This window comes from Papio anubis, chromosome 4 (genome assembly GCF_008728515.1).
Source record: "Papio anubis isolate 15944 chromosome 4, Panubis1.0, whole genome shotgun sequence".
In the NCBI taxonomy this organism is placed as follows: Eukaryota; Metazoa; Chordata; class Mammalia; order Primates; family Cercopithecidae; genus Papio; species Papio anubis.
The window spans coordinates 142146885-142155660 of record NC_044979.1 but is presented as its reverse complement, the minus strand read 5'-3'; positions in this window follow the sequence as shown (position 1 = coordinate 142155660).

The window sequence follows — 8776 nt, the reverse complement described above, 5'->3', positions numbered from 1 at the left end:
GGGGGACATTGGACAGTGGGAAGTGAGGGATGCCCAGGACTGATGGAGGGGAGGATTCTGGGTTCTTGAGAGAATGTGGGGTCAGAGTGAGAAGCAAGGGGGGTGCCCCGGAAGGCTGGGCATGGGGTTCTGGGGCTAGGACAAACAAAAGGCATGCAGGTGTCTGGGAGGGAGGTGTTACAGTGACACCTTTCCAGCCTGCACTCCTGTCCCTGCCGCTGACCCCAACGCGAGCTGCTGGCCTGAGTCCAACGGGACAGCCCTGCAGGAGTTGGTGATCCTGGGCTGCTCCGCGTGCTGCTCTTCGCCCTCCTCTTGCCGCTCTACCTGGCCACCCGGGCGGGGAACCTTCTGATCCTGGGCTCAGCCCTGGTGGACCTCGCCCTGCACTCGCCAATGTACTTCTTCCTGGGGGCAGTGTCCGCGGTGGAGGCAGCCTACACGCTGGTGCTCACGCCACGCATGCTGGCCGGCGTTCTCCTGCCCCTTCCACCTGCGCTGCCCAGATGGGCCTCTTTGTGGCCCTGGGGGGCTCCGAGTGCCTGCTGCTGGCTGCCATGGCCCTCGACCGCTACCTGGCCATCTGCTGCCCGCTCTACTACCCTCAGCTCATGACCGTAGATGTCTGCTGGGGCCTGCTGGCCGCCTGCTGCGCGGGTGGCTGTATCCTGGCCCTGGGCCTCACCACGGCCATCTTCCAGCTGGCCTTCTGCCGTGACGGCCTGGTCAACCACGTCTTCTGTGACCTCCCGGCCATGCTGGTGCTGGCCTGCGGGTCCCGGGCCCCACAGGAGCACGTCCTCCTGGTGCCCTGCCTGCTGCTGCTGCCCCTGCTCCTCATCCTGCTCTCCTACACCTGGGTGCTGGTGGTCGTCCTGGGCGTTGGGAGGGTCGCAGGCCGCCGCAAGGCCTTCAACACGGTGGCATCCCACCTCACCGTGGCCGTGCTCCACTACGGCTGCGCCACAGCCATGTATGCCAGGCCCCTGAGCAGCCGTTCCCTTGAGGAGGACAAGCTGGTCTCGCTCATCTACGTCGTCACCCCGCTGCTGTACCAGCCACCTACACACTGCGGAACCAGGACATGGAGGAGGCCCTGCAACGCATGGTCGGCCAGAGGACGCCGGGGATGGGTCACCAGGTGGATTTCGCCTGATGCTGGGTGCCAAGCAGTATCTGTCCTGAGATTTCCCCCACTGAGGGGAATCTCACCATTTCGGAGCCATCTAAGCCTCCCCAACGCCTACTGGATGTAAACGTAAGTATGGCACGCAAGGACCGCCAATCCAACACCAGCCTAGTGCTGCTGCGTCTGTTGATGTCTTGTGCTGGATGGTTCTTTGCTGTTGAGGGATGTCCCATGCATTATAAAATGCTCAGCCACACCCTGAATCTTTCTCTATTCACTGGATGCCAGTGGCACCCTCCACCCCACTCCCCTACGTGATGATCAAAAATGTTGTTGGGCTCGGCGCACTGGAGCACTTTGGGAGGCCAAGGCAGGAGGATCTCGAGCCCAGGAGGTTGAGACCAGCCTGGGTAATACGGTGAAACCCCACCTCTACAAAAATTGGCCAGGTGTAATGCTGTGTGCCTGTAGTCCCAGCTACATGGGAGGCTGAGGCGGGAGGATCACGAGCCCAGGAGGTGGAGGCTGCAGTGAGCTGTGATTGCAGGACTGTACTCCAACCTGGGTGACAGAGCAAAGCCCTGTCTCAAAAACAAATACCTCCTGAAGGGACCATTTAGGAGCCAGGAACCTCAGAGGCATGGCCAGTGCAGGTAGCCTCTGCCTACCTAACCTCCTGGCTGGCGAACGTGCATGCCGGTCAAGGCTGATTGGGAAGAATTACGTCTATGCCAGTGAGGCGCACCAAGAAGGAAGCCACCAATGGCTTCAGGAGTCTTGGGAAAGAGGAAGAGTCTTTTCTTCATACCATTTCCATCCTTCTCTGTGGTTTCTTAAGGCTGGTGTCAGGGAACCTGAAACACAAAAGCCGTAGCCCTGGAGCAGGAGAGCCTCCCAGCCTTCTCCCCAGATGCTGCAGGCATGTGGAACATGATCACCCCTAAAGAGATTTAAGACAGCTTTTTTTTTTTTTTTTTTTTTTTTTTTTTTATAATGGAGTCTCACACCATTGTCCAGGCTGGAGAGCAGTGGTGCGATCTCAGCTCACTGCAACTTCAGCCTCCTGGGTTCAAGTGATCTCCTGCCTCAGCCTCCTGAGTAGCTGGGATTACAGGCACCCGCCACCATGCCCGGCTAATTTTTTGTATTTTTAGTAGAGACAGGGTTTCACTATGTTGGTCAGGCTGGTCTCGAACTCCTGGCCTCAGGTGATCCATCCGCCTCTACCTTCCAAAGTGCCGGGATCACAGGCGTGAGCCACTGCACCCAGCCATGAGATCTTTATTATTAAAGGAATTATCTTGTAGCTAGAGGCATTTTCTGCAGTGACTTATCCTCACATGGACCTATGGATCTTTAAGATGTCTAACAGAAGAATACTAAAGTCCACACAAGCCATCCTGGCCTCAGAGTCAGACTCCCTGCTGTCTCCTGATGCCTGTATTACCACTTTGTTGTTTTTTTTGGGGGGAACACAGTCTCACTCCGTCATACAGGCTGGAGAATGGGGGTACAATCATGGCTCACTGCGGCCTCAAACTCCTGGGCTCCAGCGATCCTCCCACCTCAGCCTCCCAAGTAGCTGGGACTATAGGTGCATGCCACCACATCCAGCTAGTTTTTAAAACTGTTTTTGTAGCTATGGGGGTCTCACTATGTTGCCCAGGCTTGTCTTGAGCTTCTGGCTTCAGGTGATCCTCCTGCCTTGGCCTCCCAATTAGCTGGGATTATAAAAATTAGGCAGGCACGGTGGCTCATGCCTAGTTTCTTTTTTTGTAGAGATGGAGTTTCACTATGTTGCCCAGGCTAGTCTCGAACTCCTGGCCTCAAGTGATTCTTTTGCCTCAGCCTCTCCAAATGCTGAGATTACAGGCATGAGCCACCACACCTGGTGTATCTTCATTTACATTTTAAACCAAAGACGCTACCTGCTGCCTCAGCCTCTGAGGCTCATGTGAAGAGGTCTCAGAACTGGGGTCTCGCTTTCCAAAGCAGATTCCTGCTCCCCGCTGCCAAGTTCTTCTTCACAGGAATGTTTTACTTCCGGCATGCCTGGGCCTCGAACACTTGTGCAAATCCACTTGGCTGCCATGGCTCTTCCCCTACTGAGAACTTACCTTCAGGTGGGGACTCAAGCTCCAGCCTCTGCAGCTCTTGGGACCGGGGTAGAAACAAGCTTGAGGTGCTGAGAGGAGGGACCCACCTTCCTGACAAAGTCCAATCCTGAGCTTCTGCAAAGACACGAGGAAAATCCGAAATTACAATGACGCAGTGAGGCTCACATGAAAACATTAGCACAGCTGTCACCTCAGCACTTTGGGAGGCTGAGGCAGGAGAATCACTTGAGGCCAAGGAGTTTGAGACCAGCCTGGTCAACAAACACCCCGCCTCTACAAGGGGAAGAGAAGACGTGAGCAGGGTACCTTTACCCTGATGGAGAGAAACCAATCGGTGGCAGAAGGGAAAGTCAGAAAGCCTGGAACACAAGACGGAGTCCATGATGTTTCCGGCTTTGAAAATGGAGGGACCAGCTGGGCGCGGTGGCTCACGCCTCTAATCCCAGCACTTTGGGAGATCGAGACAGGTGGATCGCCTGAGGTCAGGAGTTTGAGACCAGCCTGGCCAACATGGAGAAACTCCGTCTCTACTGAAAATACAAAAATTAGCCAGGTGTGGTGACGCCCGCCTGTAATCCCAGCTACCAGAGAGGCTGAGGCAGGAGAATCACTGCAACCCGGTAGGCAGAGGTTGCAGTGAGCCAAGCTCACACCACTGTACTCCAGCCTGGGTGACAGAGCGAGACTCTGTCTCAAAAAAAAAAAAAAAATGGGGGACCCCGTTGGAAAGCAAGCTGGTGGGCTTAGGGAGCTGAGTGTGGCCCCCAGCTGACAGCCAGCAAGGAATCAGGGACCTGAGTCTTAAAACAGAATTCTGCAACCACCTTAAATGCATTTGGAAGCAGATTCTTCCCAGAGCCTTCAGCTAAAAGCCCAGCCCCAGCCTATGCGTTCCTTTCAGCCAGATGCTACCTGGAGCGTGGAACCCATAGGCGAGGCCGCCAGGATTTCTGACCTCCCAAACTCTGTGTAAGTGGGTGTGGTTTTAGTCACCAAATGAGTGGCAATCTATCATATAACAATAGAAAATTACTACAGGCCAGGTGTAGTGGCTCACGCCTATAATCCTAGCACTGTGGGAGGCTGAGGCAAGTGGATCACTTGAGGTCAGGAGTTTGAGACCAGCCTGGTTAACATGGTGAAATCCTGTCTCTACTAAAAATACAAAAATTAGCCAGGCATGGTGGTGCATGCCTGTAATCCCAGCTACTTGGGAGGCTGAGGCATGAGAATCGCTTGAACCCAGGAGGCAGAGGTTGCAGTGAGCCAGAATTGCACTGCTGCACTCCAGCCTGGGTGACAGAGTAAAACTCCATCTCAAAAAAAAACAAAAAACAAAAAAAAACAAGCATAAAAGCAAACCTGAATATCAAAACAAAAATATATACATTGTATAGATCCCACTAACTCAAAAAACAATAAAATTAGAAAATAAAAAGAATGCAAACAAATATTTAAACCCCTAAATATGAAATGAATCTATACTTGAAAATATTCCCAAAGAAATACCAGGCCTATATGTTTTTTAGGAATTTTATCAAACTCTCTTCAAGACTTTTGCAATGTGTAGAAGCGGTTCATTCGGGTTTTCTATGTCAGTCAATTTTAGCAATTTACAATTTTCTACAAATGTGTCTTACTTAATTTCAGATTTATGCCATTAAATGATTTATAGTAACATCTCATTTTTAAAAAATCTACTGGCCAGGCGCGGTGGCTCATGCCTGTAATCCCAGCACTTTGGGAGCCCGAGGCGGGTGGATCACCTCAGGTCAAGAGTTCGAGACCAGCCTGGTCAACATGGTAAAACCTTGTCTCTACTAAAACTGCAAAATAAAAAATTAGCTGGACATGGTGGCACATGCCTGTAGTCCCATCTACTCGGGGAGGCTGAGGCAGAAGAACTGCTTCAACCCAGGAGGTGGAGGTAGCAGTGAGCCAAGATCATGCCACTGCACTCCAGCCTGGGCAACAGAGCGAGACTTCATCTCAAAAAAAAAAAGCCCAGGCACGGTGGCTCACACCTATAATCCCAGCACTTTGGGAGGCTGAGGCGGGCAGATTGCCTGAGGTCAGGAGTTCGAGACCAGTCTGGCCAACATAGTGAAACCTCATCTCTACTAAAAATACAAAAAAATTAGCCGGGCGTGGTGGCGTGTACCTGTAATCCCAGCTACTCCAGAGGCTGAGGCAGGGGAGTTGCTTGAACCAGGGAGATGGAGGTTGTGGTGGAGCCAAGATCGTGTCACTGCACTCCAGCCTGGGCGACAGAGCAAGACTCTGTCTCAAAAAAGAAAAGAAAAGAAAAGTAAAGAAAATCTAGGCCGGGCGCGGTGGCTCAAGCCTGTAATCCCAGCACTTTGGGAGGCCGAGATGGGCGGATCACAGGGTCAGGAGATCGAGACCATCCTGGCTAACACGGTGAAACCCCGTCTCTACTAAGAAATACAAAAAATAGCCGGGCGAGGTGGCAGCGCCTGTAGTCCCAGCTACTCGGGAGGCTGCGGCCGGAGAATGGCGTGAACCCGGGAGGCGGAGCTTGCAGTGAGCTGAGATCCGGCCACTGCACTCCAGCCTGGGCGACAGCGTGAGACTCCGTCTCAAAAAAAAAAAAGAAAATCTACTGTATCTGAAATGATCTTGTCTTCCATTCTAAAAATAGCTTATTTCTATTCTCCCTTGATCAGTGCAGACTGAAGTTTGTCTAATTTATTAGTTTTAAATACAAACCAAATTTTTTAGGGGAGGTGGTTTAAACAAATCCTTTCCAATAAGTGATTTTAGCTTTTTAACTTTTTACTTGAGTGACTTGAGACTCAAAGGAAAGTTTCAAGAATAGTACAAAGAATTTCCAAATACCCTTCTCATCTAAATCTTCCAAATACTAACATTTTACCACATTTGTGCAGGCGGCTGGAGGGACTTCAGGGCTGATGAAAAACGTCCCACCACAAGGTGGCAGAGCACACACGAGCGGCACCTGGGTGAGGCTTTGTGCGGGCAGGAAGCCCCTTGTACTAGACGCCATCCCAGGGCTGTGGCATGGCTGGCGTTCATTACCCAGAAGGAGAGGGGGCAGGGCCAGCTCCTGGGTATCTCTGAGAGCTTTAGGGTGTTTTTTTTTGTTTTTGTTTTTGCTTTTTTTTTTGATATGGAATCTGACTCTGTCACCCAGTCTGGAGTGCAGTGGCACGATCTCCAACCTCTGCCTCCTGGGTTCAAGCGATTCTGCCTCAGCCTCCTAAGTAGCTGGGATTACAGGCCCCTGCCATCATGCCTGGCTGATTTTTGTATTTTTGTAGAGACACGGTTTCCCCATGTTGGCCAGGCTGGTCTTGAACTCCTGACCTCAGGTGATCTGCCTGCCTCAGTCTCCCAATGTGCTGGGGTTAAAGGCATGAGCCACCACGCCCAGCTAGCCTTGGGGTCTTGATAGTCACATGGTTTGTCTTATACATGGCCGGCAGATGTTAGGTGCATTTTCCCAGGTATGCACAGCAAGAGATCTCTAAATAACTACAAATCTGCATGTACTTGGGCTACGATTAAAACCACTGGGGCCAGGCATGGTGGCTCACACCTATAATCCCAGCACTCAGGAAGGCCAAGGCGAGAGGATCCTTTGAGCCCAGGAGTTCAAGGCCAGCCTGGGCAACATAGTGAGACCCCTGTCTCTATTAAAAAATAAAACAGGCCAGGCGTAGTGGCTCACACCTGTAATCCCAGCACTTTGGGAGGCCAAGGCAGGTGGATCACCTGAGATTAGGAGATCAAGACCAGCCTGGCCAACATTGTGAAACCCCGTCTCTACTGAAACTACAAAAATTAGCCGGGTGTGGTGGTGGGCGCCTGTAATCCCAGCTACTGGGGAGGCTGAGGCAGGAGAAACACTTGAACCTGGGAGGCAGAGGTTGCAGTGAGCCGAGGCAGTGCCACTGCATTCCAGCCTGGGCAAAAGAGTAAGATTGTCTCAAAAAAAAATAAAAGAAAAAAGAACATTACTCAATTTAGGTTTAATATCTCATGATTAGATTCAGGTGACACATTTGTGGCAGAAATTTCTTTTTTAACCTGCTCTATTTTTTTGTTTTAAGTGGAAAAACACTTTATTCCATAAAACAGAGTAAGTATTCCTCTCTTCTTTTTAATTTCTCCTCATATGCTTTTATCTTTGGGGGTTTGTGCTTTTTTCTTCCTTTTTAAATGTCTTTTTCTGGGAGACACAGACTGGACAAATGGGGGTGGATGCTCCCTATTCTTTTTTCCATGCTAGCCACCTCAGCTGAATGTTATTACGTTTCACTTTTTATTTAATACATATATCAGGACTACAATAATAAGTTAAAAAGAAAAAACTTAATTCTTGGAAAGGTTTTATTAAAACTAATAAAATAATTGGCTTGTATTTAAGATTAATAAAATCGACCAGAGGCCGGGCGCGGTGGCTCAAGTCTGTAATCCCAGCACTTTGGGAGGCCGAGACGGGCGGATCATGAGGTCAGGAGATCAAGACCATCCTGGCTAACACGGTGAAACCCCGTCTCTACTAAAAAATACAAAAAACTAGCCGGGCGAAGTGGCGGGTGCCTGTAGTCCCAGCTACTGGGGAGGCTGAGGCAGGAGAATGGTGTGAACCCGAGAGGAGGAGCTTGCAGTGAGCTGAGATCCGGCCACTGCACTCCAGCCTGGGTGACAGAGCAAGACTCCGTCTCAAAATAAAATAAAATAAAATAAAATAAAATAAAATAAAATCGACCAGAATCCAGGCAAAATTGAGCAAGAGAAGATATGAAAAAGACAATTTCAGATACGGTCAAGGTTTGATTTTTTTTTTTTTTTTTTTTTTGACATAGGGTCTCACTCTGTCGCCCAGATGAGACTGCAGTGGCATACACTTGACTCACTGCAACCTCTACCTCCCAGGCTCAAGCGATTCTCTTGCCTCAGCCTCCTGATTGCTGGGATTACAGGCGTGCGCCGCTACTGTCCAGCTGATTTTTTTTTTTTTTGGTATTTTTAGTAGACACGGGGTTTCACCATGTTGGCCAGGCCAGTATCCAACTCCTGACCTCAAATGATCCACCCGCCTTGGCCTCCCAAAGTGCTGGGATTACAGGCGTGAGCCACAGCGCCTGGCCATGGTCGAGTTTTACAATTGTAAGATTGCTATAAATAATTGCCACAAATTCAAAATTAAATGGGACACTTTCCTAGAAAATATAAATTACTAAAATTGGCAAACACAAAACCAGAATAAACCACTCAACGTTAAGTGGATCCATCCTAAAAAATACAGCCATTGGAGAAACGTCAGGAATGTATCACATTCTACTCAAGATTTCTGCAATGTCCACAACTCAAAGTGAATTTATATCTAAAATATATGAAAAAAATGCTAAAAATAAGAAAAAGACAACCCCGAAAGAAATACAGGCAAAGGTGATGAACATACAAAGCAATCTTACACTGATTATGGCTACACTCCTGTCTAGTAAATAAACCAAAACATAGATATACAGCAATGTTGGCC